Raw genomic sequence first — 17,027 nt, forward strand, 5'->3', positions numbered from 1 at the left:
GTGACTGATAGTAAAGCATGTTTCTCTTTGTTAAGGATGCGGTCATTATGTTTGAATAGTTCTTCACTAGAATTGTGGTGTCTTTGCTGTAAATCTTTTAAAACCCTTGTACACGTTCAGAAGGTGGGATTGTATGAGTTGATACAACATACACTATTAATGGAAAAAAACACAGCATGCAATTACGCAACTATTTTCTCCTCTAATGAATAACTTTTGCTGTTCAGTGATTTTCTACGCTAAACTGCGTGTAATTACTGTTAGTATTTTTTCTCTTTTTTGGCGTTTTCACCTTTATCCTCTTATTTTTTTATTTTTAAAAATTATTTGATTATTATTATTTTGCTATTGTTATTTAATTTTTAGTTTTATTTTGTACATTTTTTATTTATTTAAAAAAATATATTTATAGAATTTTTTAAAATATATTTTTTATTTTCTATATATTTTTTATTTCTTTTTCTTTTTATTAATTCTCTTATTCTTCTATTCAGAAAATGCATATCAAACAAATACTCGGGTCTTAAGCGGTTGTTAGACAGTGACAGTGCAGAGATACAGAAGTTTAGAGGAACAAGAGCAGGGAAATGATATGCAGCAAAGGTTCTTCAGGCTCACTGCTGATTTGGTATGCCCCCTAACGACCCAACCATCAAATTCCCGCTGTGATTTAACAAGTAATGCCTCACCTTTGTCTAGAAACTTGTCCCTCAGTGTCCTACAAAACTAGAACAGATTTCCCACCAAGCTTGTTTCTTCACCATACCTCATGTCATTCATTCCTCTTCGTCTCATTCATAATTTGCTTTTCTGATTCCTCCTCCTGCAGCTGGTTTCTATGTGCAGAAAGTGTGAAAATTCTGCCCTCATTTGCTCAAAAGAATTTTGCTTCCCACCTGAATGCTGCTTAAAAAAATTCAGCAGCTTCCCTGTTCGGTCTAAAGGTCTGTCTTATACAACTTAATTATGCTCATTTGTTTCTACTTGTTAATGCTGAAATGCTGCCTCCATGCCTTGGGTCATTATTGTCAGTTTCTGTAGCATGAAGATTTAATTTTTTTTTTCTCTTATCATATTTTTTCTTCCTTCCACCTCTGTGTCTTCTTTTGTGCTCTGTCTCCGCTGCTCTTTTCTTCCTTCCTCACATCCTTATCGGTGCCCACGCTTCTGTATGTGCCAGTGTCGCCCCACGCCTGCCATCAAACCAGTGCCTTTTGGAAGTACACACTCCCACACCTCCCACCATGGATCAAAATTGGTGACAAAGCACCCTGAGGAAGACCACACATATACAGTATGCCAGTGCAAGAAGATTTTTTTTTTTTTCTTTTTCTTTCTCAAAGGATGTGTGTGATGTCTGTTGCCAGGCAACAACACTTTTGAAACAAGCCACTTTGAAGCAATAAATCGTCTTGGCGGATGAAGGGAATTTTTTTATCAGTGCAACATAAAGCACCAAATATAGTCCAAATATAGGACAAAAACATTCATTCACTCAGTTATAAAACGAAATTTTGAATGAGATGAATAATGGTTATAACATTGAATTATTTAACTGCTCCGAATTTACACTTGAGTTTAGTAATCAACTGCTGCACTACCTGATGTGTAACGTCGTCTGTGGTTTTGAAGGAGCTTTGTCAAATGTAATCTTGACATGGATTTGGAGACTACAAATATATATACTGACAACCTGCACCAGGAGTGTGGACTTTGAAAGACAAGCTAGGGATTTAAAGGACTCTGTTGATTTAATTCCTGGAAGTGTTGGGCTGCCCCCTAAACACCAATTGGAATCATCCATCAGGAGGTCCCTGAGTGGATTCACGGTGTCCATCCATCCATTATCTCTACTCACTTCATCCTCCAGACGGCTGAGGGTGGGACTGCAGTCTTTCCCAGCTGACTGGACTCACATTGTCCCAGGCGATTCACCGCGCTTTCTATTTTAGCTGCATCATTGTAATGTGTGATAACAGCATGTGTGCCCCGTAAACTTTTGCAAACCAAACCAGGCATTATAATTACAAGACTACAAAGTGATCTGTGATGGAAACAGAAGGCAGCTGTTTGAAGAGTTTAGTGCTGAGCTGTACTATGTACGCACGAGAGAATTATCTCTCCAAATTATATGTAAGGGGTGGGAGGGGTTGCAAATTTCAGAAGCAATATTCTTAATATTATTGCACACTATGGAAGAACTGTGGAACTCTCCTTGATAATGTAATGTTTCTTCGGATTTATATTATGGCCACCATTTTTTATCGGTTCGTTCTATGAAAAGCTGAACATAAAACTGATAGAAATAAGCTGAATTCATGTTTCTTAGCATGTTAATCTGTAGCTTTTAACTGCTGTTTGTGTCAGGGGTATAGTTTATTATCCACGAGGACGTGAGGGTCAGATAGGGCCAGAGGGATGTGTGCAATATGTAGTGCAGACGTCCACATGGAGATGCCAACCTTGAAGAAGAAGCCCTGTTTGTCACAAGTGCATTATAGTATCGTGGAGTTCCTTTTTGCGTATATCTCAGCTTGTTAGGAAACCATGATAAGCTGCTCCTGAAGGACAGTTGCTCAATGACCCAACACTGACAGTTTGGGAGCACTGGGGCTTGAACCCCCAACCTTGTGATCTAGAGCCTCAACCATCAAGCCACCGCTGCCCTGGCACATCTCAGCACATGTATGGATCAGACAGGGTATATAATGATATAGGAGTTTATATGACAGGTGTTGGAGCTGAGAGTTTCATGCCAGTCCATGCCATTCAGTGTTCTATGGGAAAACTGAATGGCATTGTTACTACTGGAATTGGCTCCACTGAAAAAAGAAATATGAGTGGCCATGTTGAGCAAATATGAACACAGAAATAGAACATCTTGAACCACAGGCGCCGTACAAATTAAAATACTAAGACTGAACCACCCACCCACTGCGCAACCTTGCTACCTGGGCGGCTGTGGACTGGTTATCCTCCAATCGCAAGGTTGGGGCTTTGATCCCTCGCCCCTCCACAGTCGAAGTGTCCTTGGGCAAGAAACTGAACCCAAAGTTGCTCCCTATGTCAGGCAGGCACCTTGCACGGCAGCTCTGTCGCCATTGCTGTAGGAATGTGTGTGTGAATGGATGAAAGAGAAACACACTGTAAAGAGCTTTGAGTCCCACTAAGGTATGAAGCGCTACATGCAGACCAATTATCTCCAAGGCATTGCATGCACTGAACTTTTTGTGTGTGTTTTTCAGACATTTTTGCCACTCCATCACAGCACAAAAAGACAGGAAATATGGTGACAGGGAGCAGAGAAATGATATGCAGTAAATGTCTGGCCAGCTGGGAGTCAAACCAGGATATTCTCTCTCTCACGTGGTATGCATCCTAACCATTCTACCATTGGGTTGCCCTTAATTCACCTTTTAGGCGAAAGGGGTGAAGTTAAGGTAACATCAGTCCATTCTTGCTGTCAATGCTGCTGCCTCATTGTCACCTGACAGCCATCCTGACACTTGCTGGTACTGCTTCTGCTGCTGTTCACATAGCATTTCAAAAGTTCACTTCCACCCAACCATGAATCCTCAGGCTCTTAATCTGTGCTCCTTTAATCACTCCTCACATTACGTTGTGCACGGCAGTGTGTCAGAAGTGATAGGGTCATGGCCCGAATAATATGTGAAATATGTCACTTTTGGTAGCACAAATGGCAGAGCCCAGTGCAGACATGACCAGGCAGATAGGAACAATTGAATGATATAATGATGAATAATGCAATAGGCTGACAAGCAAGTAGGCATCCAAACAGGTGCAGGTTATGAAACATAACAGGCAGGAACTGCGACGGGTAGTGGTTGGAAGGCAATAGTCAGCTACACCATTATTGTCTTCATCCACAGGAGGAAGGCAGACGTGATGCAGACTTGGGGTAAGGTTACAGACTGGTGGACTCAGGTGGAGAATCCAGCAGGCAGCCATCTGATTGGAGTGCAGGCTTTAGAGTAGAAGATTGCATGCTAGCCTCACAAAGCCTCACGACGCTCTTGACCTAACAAACACCAGACACTGAACATGTCTACCACAGTTGGACGTTATGGCTAATTTAGCCCAGGATTTCTGGAGAAGTGAGGACTTCCTGCTGCGTTTGGGCTTGCTCAATGGGAAGCATGCACAAATTAAAGCTCTTTAAAAATCTGCCAGCCGACACTCAAATTACAACTTTTTAAATCATGAATTATAAAGGCGTGGATGTCGGCAGATCTCCTTGTAGATTCTCTAACCTTTGTTTTTAGCACCCTGTGTTTTCCAGCACATGTGCAGTAGACCAGCTTTCAGTTTGGACAGTGTGCACAGTCCCAAATTTTGAACTGCCACAGACAGTCTGTGTAGACCCACACACACTTGAGTGGATGACTAAATTTACATCACCCAAACCCTTGCGGTTGCATACTTAAAAAGCACCAACTGGCTATTAGACTGCAGAGAGGTGCGCTTCTTTTATTGACCCAAACACACCTGTAACTCCATCTCATTTAACAATAACAGGGTCCTTCTGGAGGCGCAGCCAGTTACCACAGCAAATGTACAATACATTTTCTGACATGCATGGCTCTCGTCTTCAAATATATTTGTAATTAATTAAATAATTATCAACAATTAATTGATTGATCGGTTCAGATTAATACAGGCTTGTATGATCTAAGTGGTGCAAGCTCTGCAGCTGCAGTGGCTAAGGCTTTGAAGACACCCGGTAACAGAGCTGCATCCTTCTGTTCCCTACTTAAAGTGTTTCTGTAGTTGTAAACATTCAATTGATGGCAGAGATAATCTCATTAAACACCTAATAATAAAATGTCAGATCTGCTGGGTCCATATCTGGACAGTTCTTACTGTTACTGTTGGTGCACTGAACATAGGAAGTAGGGTTCAAACGCAGACACTGACCAGGCATGTGGGAAAGTTTGAGGGAATGTGGGGACTGGTTGGAAAGTTAAAGTCTGGAAAGTTTTATAGTAATTCAGGGGCCAGGGGGAGAATGGGACTGGATGAGGGCAGGGGATAATATATCACTGGTGCATTCAAATATGTATCCATTGCACATCTATTTCAAAACTGAGACGTTTTCTTTATATTCCATTGCTGCTGTCTAGACGGGCTTTATTCAGGAAGGAGCTGCAGCTACACAGACCTGTCTGCTTTACACCCTTGTAGAAAGTGTACTTTTGTGTCTTTATGAAAACATTAACAGACATAAAGACAGACTATACTATGTAGAGATTTTATAGATAAATGGAAAAGAGTATCGCAAATGCACAAACAATGTAATATCTCATACATGTATACAAAAACAAACACGGCAATTGAACAAAGCTACTGATTTAAAATACAGAAGAGGTGAATACATAAACCTGTGACCACTCTGGGCTGGCAAACTGCTCATTTTAAGAGGCCTTTTTATCTTACCTCCCTTCAACCAGCATTAGAATGAGTCATAAAGTGTTCATTCATTATTTTTCTTCTCTGATAGCTCGCATACTATTACTAGTCATAGCTGCTCTCTGAATTCCAAAAAGCCATTTATTACTAGACAGAATTTTCCTGAAAGAAACCATTTTTCGTTTCTTGCTTATGCTATTAAGAACACATCAAATGTGTCTATAGTGACCACAACTATTTTACAAATGGTTTGCAGTTGTGTGATACATACAGATAACATAAACTCAGTTATAGATTGTCATTCTTCTGGTAATGCATTCTGTGTAATAATGATCTATAATTAATGGCAGTTAATCTAGTGAAGAAGCGTCTCTTCAGTTGGTATTTAGACAGATAATTGTGTGGTCACACTGTTAAAATCTGGTACGACTGGTTGTTTCTAGTGTTTTGCCCAGTGCCACCTCAGCAGGGTGGATTCTGAGCAGTAAAAAAACTTGATTGAGGTCTCTGCTCTTGAGGCCACTCTGCTGCTCAGCGGCAGTTTGATTAGCTGCTAAATGAAGTAAAATCAAACCTAAGGCCCCAGCTGGTTTGCTTAATATGATGGAAAGAAAAGACTGGATGTGCTGTGTTCATTATGGATTGATATACTGCTGCCCACATTTTAACACTTTGCTCAAGAAGCCAGTTAAAGCATGTTATCATCTGCATAACAATTGCGCTCATTAATATTAAGTGCTGGAGCTTAGCATATTTATTTTTAGAAGACTGTACAATCCTGATAAAATATAACCAGGATTTATATTATCAGATACAACAACTTGACTGCCACATAGCAAAAAAAAAAGCATGTGCAGTGACTTTTCACATGGATATCTCCAGTTTGCACATGTTGTGGTGTTCTAACTATAGGTGCTGGACTGGGAAGTGACCCGAAATGTTCCACCAAGGAACAAATGTGCTGACCAGAGATGGCTGCACACGAAGGAAAAGAGAGAAAGAAATAGATAAAACCCAAGGACCTCTACCAAGAATGGCATGTAACAGTGTTGAATGTGTACTTGCAGTAACTTAATTTCAACAGAACATTACAGCAAGGTAAAAGGTGTTGTTTGTTCTCATGATGTGATAATGGTTTGCTGGTGGCACAAACAGCAGTAAGAGTCTTTTGTCGGCAACTTTTCATCCATCAGCCAGCTGTGGATATTACATATTTGTCCTTTATCCTTGAGCTATTTTAAGTACAGCTGGTTCTAAAAGTAGGTTCATTTTTTTCCTGTACAAAGTGTTACGTGGCTCACAGTTTGAGAACTTTTATAGATCAGCATGAATCTCTCATGACAGATCAGTACAGGGGATAACAACCTACTTCTTTAAGGTGCCTCCCAAGCAAGCCTCTAAATCCCACATTATTTAAGTGGAGGAGCTCATTTCTCAGAAGTTCAGCTGGGCAGAATTCAGATGTACGTCACTGTTTGAACTAAGCTGTAGTATTTAGACTCAAACTGTCAAATGGGTTTAAATATTCAGCCAATCTGTAGAATCTGTACATGAAGATGGATGAATCAAATGTGACGCCGCCCCAAGGTTTCTTAAAGTGTGGTGGCTCCAGTCCTCACCATCTTAGCACTCCCTAACCCCCTCAACTTCCCAAATTTCAAAAAATGGGCAAAAAAGTGGAGCTGAGGTGGGCCATGCAAATGTCTGTGGGCCATGTCTTATCCTATGATGGCACCCAGCTATCACTCAAATAAGTCACATCCTTAATGGTGCATAATTGTACACTTTAATACAAAAATGACAATTAAGTTATAGAAAAAGTCACCTCTCATACAGTTCTCATGAGCAGGGAAATTAGCCATAGAGACCAACATCAGTCTTTGTTTCAAGTCGTAAACACGTTTATTTCAGCTGTGAAGTTGGACGTTTTAACGTGGGGGCCTATAGGGATTGACTTGCTCTGGGAGCCAGCCTCAAGTGGACATTTGTGCTTCCACATTGGCTACATTTTTTTTAATAGTTTATTCATTTTTTTTCTAGGAAAGAGGGGGCATGGAACTCTGTGTCCTGGGGTGTCTGGCAATGGGACGTTTAGACAGGCCTCTTTGGATCAGGCTGGTTTGATGCTCAATCGATTTGGGATCTGGAAAGTGTTAAAACTGCCTCGAGCTGGTCCTGAGCAGTTTTTGTGGTGGGGCACATTGTCCTGCTGCCCAGTGTGCCTTTGCCATTTGGCAGTGTGCTTGGTCTGGAACAATATTTGTGGGTGTGTTATGGGCCATGAATGCCAGGACTCAAGGTTTCCCAACATGACATTGTTTTGTAAGAAGGCGATCAATATTATTCCCGTTACCTGTCAGTGGTGTCACTGTTGTGGCTTATCGGATCAATGTGCGTAATTTCTGCTCTTAGGGACACAGCACACCTAAAATATCCCTCTGGGAAAACATTATTACTGCCTCCCATCCCAGCTAACCAAAAGACTGATTGATTGACCATCAGACTAATTACCCCTCAGCTTTATTGTCCTGCTGGTAAATTGTCTGCTTAATTGACTTGCTTGCTCGCTGACGAATTCAGCAGCGTGCTGATTGGTTGACTGACAGCCACATCTTTTTACAGCTCTGCTTGACAGAAATACAGACTGTTTGAGAGACATGCAGAGGATACAGTGTGTGTATTTTTATTTGCTACATGATGCTCTCTCTGCTCATTATGCTTAATAATAGACCTCTAAGAAAAGCTGTCTGGGCTTTAGAGAGTCCATTTTTTAATTAACTTGCTGTGTTTAATTAACTCTCCTGCTATTAATGGGAAGTCAAATGACATGGGGGGGATTGGGATTTACAGATTTAGTATTAGGTAGTAAATGGAAAATGTCGCACTACGTCTATGTTTATATTTAGAAAATGTTAAAGCTATAAAAAGAACACATCAAATCCCACATCTAGAAATATGATCAATGGTTTGAAACAGACGAACAAATACCAAGTAGGGACGTCCTTATTTCCATAATTTAGAATACATATTTGCAGTTCAGTTTTATTCGCGTCAACTGATGAGGTGAATTACAAGACACAGTGCAAAGCTCCACTTTGTCTCCTACTCGTTTATGAATGCCATTCCATGAAAGCAAATTGGCATTTATGTGTTTAAAATATTTATGTGAGAAGGCAGCCTTTGCATTTGGCAAACATGGCAAAAGCTGAATTGTAACTTTGGACTTCTGGAAACAGTTACCACCAGTTACTGGGCTTTCAAGATTTTGTCTTTTGCTAAATGATGTCTTTTGTTTGGCAAGTGTACCTTCTGTATTAGCCCTGCAAGAGTTTGCCCTGTTGTTACTGTACCTTGACTTGAAGAAGTCATTTGGTGAGGCACGTGTTACAAGTTGGAGTAGACTTCATTCTTGGATTTTGCAATCTGCTAATTCTGCCTCAATATTAATTATTACTAGCAACATGGTTGTAGAGATTGCAACAGTGGATTGGTTGGTTGAACAGTTTGGTCCTACTAGCTTTGGCGATCTCTTGACTTTTTCTGAAGAACCGAAATTAGTCTCTTTTTTTTTGGGGGGGGGTGAAATATCCCAACGATTATTGCTAATGAACTCTGGAAAACATATTGACAGTCCTCACATAATGACACTGGTAACTCCCTGACTTCTAAAGTAGCATCACTCGCAGGCCAAAGATTTAACTCATTAGGTAAAAGATCTCAATGTTTTCTCAATGAATTCATTCCCAACTCCAGATGTACTGCTGTGCCTGAATACAGCTTCACAGAGCTTAGTTTACTTCTAGACAGTGTCTAGAGGCTGTCGCTGCTTCTGGTGGTTATGCTGCAAGTACTAAAAGGAATATAATAACGGGATTAGAGGGGCAAAGAAGATGGAGAGTGGGAGCTGCTGTCATGAATGCACACAGCTCTTAGCTGCATTTAGAGTTAATAATGGTTCAACTTGTTGCTACAGCTTCTGCATGACCATGGCAACCACAGAAACCACAGCGAGGGTAATGATACAGTAGCTGATTTTACTGCTGTCTTTGGTCTCTATTGTACACTTCCTTGACAGTAGAAAATATAAAAAGCAGCATCAGCTTTAAGTTTGATGATCCACTCTGGTTACAGTAGCAGCTTTTATGATTTTACTACAAATTGGTATCTGTTAACAGAAAACCACATTCTGGGTTTGTTGATGTAGAAGCAACAATGTTCCCTTTGTGCATTTCTGAGCCACATAACAGGACAGAGTTTAGTAAATTCTTTCCATAAAAATGAACAATCTTTATTTATTATTTTTATTTTTCCTTTATTTAACCAGGTAGGTTAATTGAGAACAGATTCTCATTTTACAATAACGACCTGGCCAAGAGGCAGCAAAGAGCAGAAAATAGAATACATCCATAAAAACACAATACACAAACAAAACGGAACAATAAAAGGCTTTGAAGATAAAATACACTAAAAGCAGGTACAGGACTCGGTAAATAGTTGCTTCACCATATTTTTAAAAGAAGATAAAGATATAAATACACTGAGTTTAAGTGTTTTTTGTAAGTGGTTCCAGTCGAGGGCTGCAGAAAGGTTTTGAAAGGTTCATCTATTAGAAGTCTGTAGGATGACTTGCTGTAGAAAACATCAGCCACACTGATCCAGCTTTTGCTGTAGCGGCTCTTGGACTCTGTTAAGTCCCCCTTTACCCTGAGGGAATGGACAGATTAAAAGCAGTATTCTAAACAGCACTCCAAACTGGTTAACCCACTTATTAAGGACTCCGAATTGACCTCAAGGCTACTGAGAAGGATGCATTTTAACCCCTCATTTGGTGGACAAAAGGTGGCTGTCAGTCAAGACGTCCACCCTGTCTGGGCTGACCTCTGCTAAGTGCATTAGGAATCTTCTGCAGGTCCTCATCTATGACCAATTCTAGCAATGTCTTTATGTCTTTTATTTAAAACAGATGACTGGAATATAAACTATGTAACTGGGTGGAAAAACATGATGGACAACCAAAGCCTACGTATCTGGCATCCTTGTAAACGTTTTGCTTTGTGTGTTGTAAGTGTGTCAAAGGAATGTCTTACATCTATTTTTTGTCACCACATTGTACTAGGGATACAGTGACACTATGGTCGTTGTTGTGAACTGTGGTGCAAGTAGGTAATGTAGGTCAAGGTCGATGGAAAGGTCCAATGGAAATGCTTACAATGCTGCGAGTGGAAATGTATCTTATTTTATATTTTAACGTTAGAGGAAACGATGATGAATAGTTAAAAAATCATCAACAATTAATCAACATTGTCAACGAAAACTGATTTTAAGCTTAGTAGAGTGTAGGGCTGGACCCGAATAGCCGACAATCCAAACTGGATCTCCGAATATTCCCGTCGCCATGGAAACGGAGCAATCACTGCTAACCTAAACACAGAAATTGGTCTTTGTAGCCAAATGCGGCCTGTGCGTCGCGTCACGCTCACTCAAGCACCCCCCCCCCTCCGACAAAAATAGTCAGCCGCCACCACCGCGCGGGATATTCGTCATTAATTGGGACCGAATGTCCGGAGATCAGAAATTGCTATTCGGACCAGCCCTAGTACAGTGTAATTATCTGACATGTAGGGATTACCACTTACTGGAGTGAAGTGTGTCACTGCCTGGTGTGAGTCAGTACTAGATGTGAACATAGAAAAGCGTGGACAACCTATGTATCGTCTGAGGACATATAGACCAAGGTCACCACAGTGCAGGATAATAAGAGAAACACTGGATAAACCAAAAATATAACCATCGCTTTTACGAGGCCGGTCGGTCTGAAGCGTTGAGGTAAAAGGTTTTTTAAACTTCAGTTACGGCGCGGTGTGTTCTGATGTGGATATAAGTGTTAGAAAGCTCATCTGCAGCATACAACAGCTCCACAGATTCAACAATGTGAAGCCAGCCTTGGGTTGACTGAGCGCAGCAGACCAGCACCTCATCCTTTGTAAGCTATCACAGAAACTGAAGGAGCAGTCCGTTGCTGACCTTCACTGGCCTCCTGTGGATAAAAAGATGCTTGGCCACTGTGGCCATATTGTTGGCCTGGTGGACCACTGAGAAATCCATAAACCTCGTACCGACCCTCTCTTTGTGCCTGTTAGTCGGGGAGCACATTAGTGTGTGCATGTTCTGGTCCCAGATGGTGGGTTTAACAACCATTCAACATAATGTTATAAATCTGGGTATCTGAAACTGCAGCGTTGCAAAAGCAATTCACACGCGTATAACTAAAGCATAAAACTATGATCTTTACTGTTTGTTGTGTTTGTTTATTGTTAGTGAGAAAATTTCTAAAATAACTTAAAGCCAAATTTAAAAGCCATTTACAAATTATGCATTACATGCTCTGAATAGTCATTCATTTTTATAATTGATAGACTTTTTGTAACAACTGCTGCAAGGTGGCGCAGTTGGTAGCATCATTGCCTCACAGCAAGAAGGTTGCCGGTTCATGTCCCGGTTGGGACACTGGGATCTTTCTACATGGAGTTTGCATGTTCTCCCCGTGCAGCGTGGGCTCTCTCTGGCTTCCTCCCACAAGACCAAAAAACATGTTGAGGTTAATTGGTGATTCTAAATTGTCCGTAGGTGTGAATGTGAGTGTGCTTGGTTGTCTGTCTCTAAGTGTAGCCCTGTGATAGACTGGTGACCTGTCCAGGGTGTCCCCTGCCTTCACCCTAAGTCAGCTGGGATAGACTCCAGCCCCCCCGTGACCCTAGTGAGGAATAAGCGGTGTATAGATAATGGATGGATGGAAAAATAACCATTAATTGCAGCACCATTTGACCAATTTTCTATATTTTTAAAAGTGAGCAAGAGGATAAAAATGCTTCTCAGGAAGTCGCCTTAATTAGCTATTTCTGCAATGGACAGAGAAGGACAAAAGTACCAAGTAAGGTTAGCTGAAGCAGCCGTGACCCATTTATTTTTTTGTTCTGTTTGTAGCATTAATATATAACCAGACTTCAAAAGGAATATTCAGGGAATAGAAGTTTTATAAATTAAATTGGAAGTAAAAGTCCAGCCAGAGTTAGAAGGTGATTATCTGATCTCAGCCGCCTTGCTTCTTGTGCTTCTCGCTTTTTGAAGCTTTGCTGTAAAGTAGGTCATTGTGAAGCTTTTTTTGCATTCCAGTCTGAACGTCTCCACCTTGACCCTCACGAAGTACTTCCTCCTCGCAAGTATGCAAGGAGGAAGTATTTCATAAAAACATCCCCTGAAGGATTTCTCTTTAACTGTATTGAGTATATTTAATTTGTCATTCCAGAAGCTCTTTTGGCAAATAAATCAAATCTAAGTAATTTGGAATGTAAAATCCTCATCTCGTCATCGTTCTCACCAATCAGGGAGTTCAATTTTGCAATGTAAAAGGCGAGGGCAGCGGTATGGCTTTAACAGATGTTAGTTCCAGCTTATCTGATGAAACTTCTGTGTGAGCAAATGACATGCAACATTTTGTTATACTATAGCTTAAACACTGAAGGAAAGCATGTTTTGAGAGGAAGTCTGTTTGTATTTCTAGACGTCATCAGTTGTTACAGTACATCCAGAGGTCAGTCCCTCAGACCCACTAACCCCCCGCTACACCTCCGTCCTGCAGACCCCCTTTTCCCATCGCTTTTTCAATCCAAATCCCAGCAGTGTGCCGTGCCATAGCACCTTATTTAACAGACTTCCCAGGGGTTGCTCTTTGTGTCCGACGTGGCAGACCGGCATGCAGCATCATGTTACACTTCCTGCTTCCTTTGACAAAGGAAGAACGCCATAAGACTCACAGCACAGACCTCGTAACCCAGTTTTCTCTTATTAACCCCAAACCTACTTTTGATTTGGGAGTCATTTTCCTCTGCAGGAAGCACACTGCATTCAGACAGAAGCCCACTGGTGTGCTAACACACACACACACACACACACACACACACACATATACACACAAACACGCACACACACACAATTCATTTGGCCCAGTGCCTGTATGTGTGTTCCCTTTCAGTTCTACAGAGATGTAGCCCCGTGGCCTGTGATGTGTCATAGCAGCAGGACAAAACTTTAGAAAAATCAAGAAAACTCCAGAGTGGAAACAGAGGAACACGAACGTCACACTTAAATAAGCAATAAGCAGTCCTGAATTAGCACTGTGCAAAGACCACACTTTGCATTTTGATGCCTTATTTCTTGAACTGTAGTGTCATACAGAACAAAACACTTTTTTATGTCATTCCAGAAGATAATTTAAAATCTAAAATCTAAATCTACTCTACAGTAGAATTAGAATGTCATATTTTTCACTGTTACAATGTGGTATTCATGCTGTTTAAAGAAGTATATTTTTCCATAAAATGATCTGCAATCTTGCATTTTGTAGTGTTGACTTACATGCACATACATGAGGTGTTGTCATGGAAAGTATCCAGCACCAGAGTGTTGCAGTGGATCTTTTGGGTCCTGTGAGATGCTTCTGTGGATCGAGTTTGTTGCGGCACATCCCAAAGACGACTGATTGGATTGGAACCTGGAGAGTTTGGAGGCTGGGTAAATGCCTCTTTGTCGCGTTCCTCGAACTTTCTCTGTGCAGTTTTTGTGACCGGGCGTATTGTTGCCAGAACCCAAAGCTTCCCAACAGAACATTCCATGAGGATCAATGCTATACGCTGCATTTGTCAGTGGTTTTAATGTTGCACCTCATGGATGGAGAATACTTTTGTCACAACAGCTATTTCTTCTCAAGCCTCATCGTTTTAATGTATAGGTAAACACAATAATTAATGTAATTCATCAACACATCACACGTACATCTAGATGGAATGTTATTGTCTTTGCAGAACACTAACTTTGCAGCATTTGCATATATTAGCAGCACAGAGTATAAAAAACATGGATTCAGAATCTTAAATTATATTTGCAAGCTTGGATGTAGGATTATACGTGACTGCCATTTTTCACCTACCACCAAGCCAGAAATCCAAATTTGGTCAAAGCAGAGGAAGCCTGAGTAGAGCTGGAGAATTGCCACTGGAGGTGGTTGTGTTACAACAGTGTTGTTGGCAGCAGTGCTGCTACGGGGGCTTTTAAATCGCTGTATTTCAGTCAAAGGACAAGCCTGCGTGTAGCGTGATGCCACAAACGGAGCAGAGTTGCAGCCAATCTGTTGTTCTTTTGTTGGAAACCACTAGATATCAAAGTTTTACTGCTGTATACTGCAAACGCTCATTTGAAAGAAAGAAGAATTGCAGCCCCGGTGTTGATATTGTCCTTGAAAACCATTTTTTTTCTGATTTGATGTTTTTTTTCCGTTGCGTTACAACATCGTAAGCTGTCCTCGATGTGCAACCGTTTAGTCAAAACCACACTGTGACATGATACCTTCACTTCAGCTCTGGTGGTGGACACAAAGAGAATGATGCGACACACGGTGAAACTTACAAAAAGGGATCTGTGATCAAACAGAAGAGGCCAACACTACCAGCAACAGTGACTATAAACCCTCCTTCACATCACATTTATTCCTCCTACTGATGTGGCCAACAGCCTGTTGACTGGGATTTCTGTGTGCAAACAGCCACTTAGAAAGACAAGGGCATTGTGTTAAAATAGATGAAAATAAAAGATGGACTCATTATGTTCATTTCAGTAAGTATTCAGACCCCTTTTTGCACTTTATGGTGTTACATTTTAAATGCATGATTGCCATTTTTGTCCATCAGCGTGTGCTAACTAACTGATATTGACAAAGCAGTTGTATGCAAAAGTTTGGACACCCCTGGGAAATAATGCATTTGTTAAATGTTGATATGCTGCTACTTTTGCTCTGTTTGCTGCAGGTTTTTGTTTGTTTGTTTGTTGTTGTTGTTTTCACATTTAAAATCAACAACGTATGGATTCTCTCCAGGGCTGCCGAAACCTTTACAACTGTGTCCATTGAGGTAATGTTGTACTGCATTGAGCTGTCACACAACGGAGACACCAGAAATCGATGTGCAGGATGGAAAACATGAGCGCCACAAATTGCAGTGATTTCCTTTGGAACAGTGCACTACCACTTACCTCCTTAACAATTTGTCGTAGGCCTCCATTATCTTTCTCCGTATCTGCATCAAAGCCGCATCTCAGTAGTTTCCTTTATCTTTTAGAGGTCTGCAATTACTTTGATTAATTTGCAATGTTATATGGGTCAAATGAATGTGTTTTAATTACACAAAAAAAAAGAAAAAATGGTTGCTGTCATCCGTGTTTTGGTCAATAATATTCAATTCAATTTTATTTGTGTAGTGCAGTTTACAACACATGCTATCACACAGCGCTTAACATAGTAAGGTATGGATCTTACACATGTAACAGAGAACCCAACAATCCTTTGGACTTCCTTTGAGCAAGCAGTTGGCAATGGTGGTTATAAATGTATGGAAGAAAGAGAGAAGATGTCTTCACCTGTAGCTACCTACAACTAACTTGTTTCACTCTTTGGAATTTTTAAAAAAAAGGATTCAAAATGCAGTTTTGCTTGTTCCATAAACCTAATGTGTCATTTGACAATTTTCAAAGTTGTGCCGAACCCCCTAAAAGCCTGTTAATTAGCCAAAATGTGGCTGTCAACATTTTTCACCATCAGTGATTTGAGTCATTCTTCAGTCAGAATTAACAAACACTCTTGACTTTTTCTGTTTTTATATAATAGTCCTACTTTCCAACATTTATTACATAATTACACTTTGAAAAATAATTGATAGAGAAAAGAATTATTAAACTGGGTTAGTTTCCTAAGAGGTGGTTCAATTTTTCTTTTAAAGACAGTCGCAAAAATCGTGACCATCAAACGTTTTGCGATGCACGTCAGTGTTACTGAGTGTAGCGTTGAGTTATTTTTACAGAATTAGGTCAAGAAAGCTGTTTTTATTAGAATTTAGTATCCATCACTCTAGTTTTGAATCAGATCGTGAGTGTCGCCTGTGTTCTTTATCAGCTCTTCTCTAAGGTTAAGTCCAGAGTACCTACAGTCAACACTGATTGTTATCCTAGTTTTTAAAGTATTTGATAGTTGGTAACAGTATAATACACTGTTGGGACTGAGCAGCTGAGGTATAAGTGCTGCTGGATTTCATAAATGTAAAATCAGGCTGTAACTTCACCTTATGAAATTGCCTTCAACCTTCTGACCAGCGTTTATAGCGGTTAAAAAGAAACCTGCTGTCAGTGTTAGGATGGGCTTTCCACATGTCTTTATGCAAGCTTATTCTCACTTCTAACAAACTGCTGGAGCCTGAGACACTTATTCAGTGCCGTCACATTTCAAGTGCTAATTGTCTGAACAAAACTGAAGTCCGCCAATAAACGCTTCAAAGTTTAAATCCATTACATTAGTAGTCAGCACTCTGCATGTTCTGTCTTTTTCACGCAGGCAGCGCTGAGACCAAATTGAGCACCTTTTAAAACCGACGCTCGCCCTTTCAGAAACTCTATCCAGGCATCGTAGGAAAAGTGGCTACGGAATGAAAATGCTTTTACTGTATGACCACTTACACAACACACAAGCGTCGCATCATCCGCCAGTTCAGAGAGCGGTC

The 17,027-nt window shown here is 40.6% G+C and overlaps 1 protein-coding gene across 1 annotated transcript in view; it reads left to right on the top strand.

Moving 5' to 3' along the window:
* Nucleotides 1–17,027, top strand: part of pemt (phosphatidylethanolamine N-methyltransferase) — a 95,977-nt gene that overhangs the window by 38,672 nt on the left and 40,278 nt on the right. The gene's annotated exons all lie outside the window — the stretch shown is intronic.

Source organism: Stegastes partitus, unplaced genomic scaffold (assembly GCF_000690725.1).
Source record: "Stegastes partitus isolate 25-593 unplaced genomic scaffold, Stegastes_partitus-1.0.2 Scaffold1022, whole genome shotgun sequence".
In the NCBI taxonomy this organism is placed as follows: Eukaryota; Metazoa; Chordata; class Actinopteri; family Pomacentridae; genus Stegastes; species Stegastes partitus.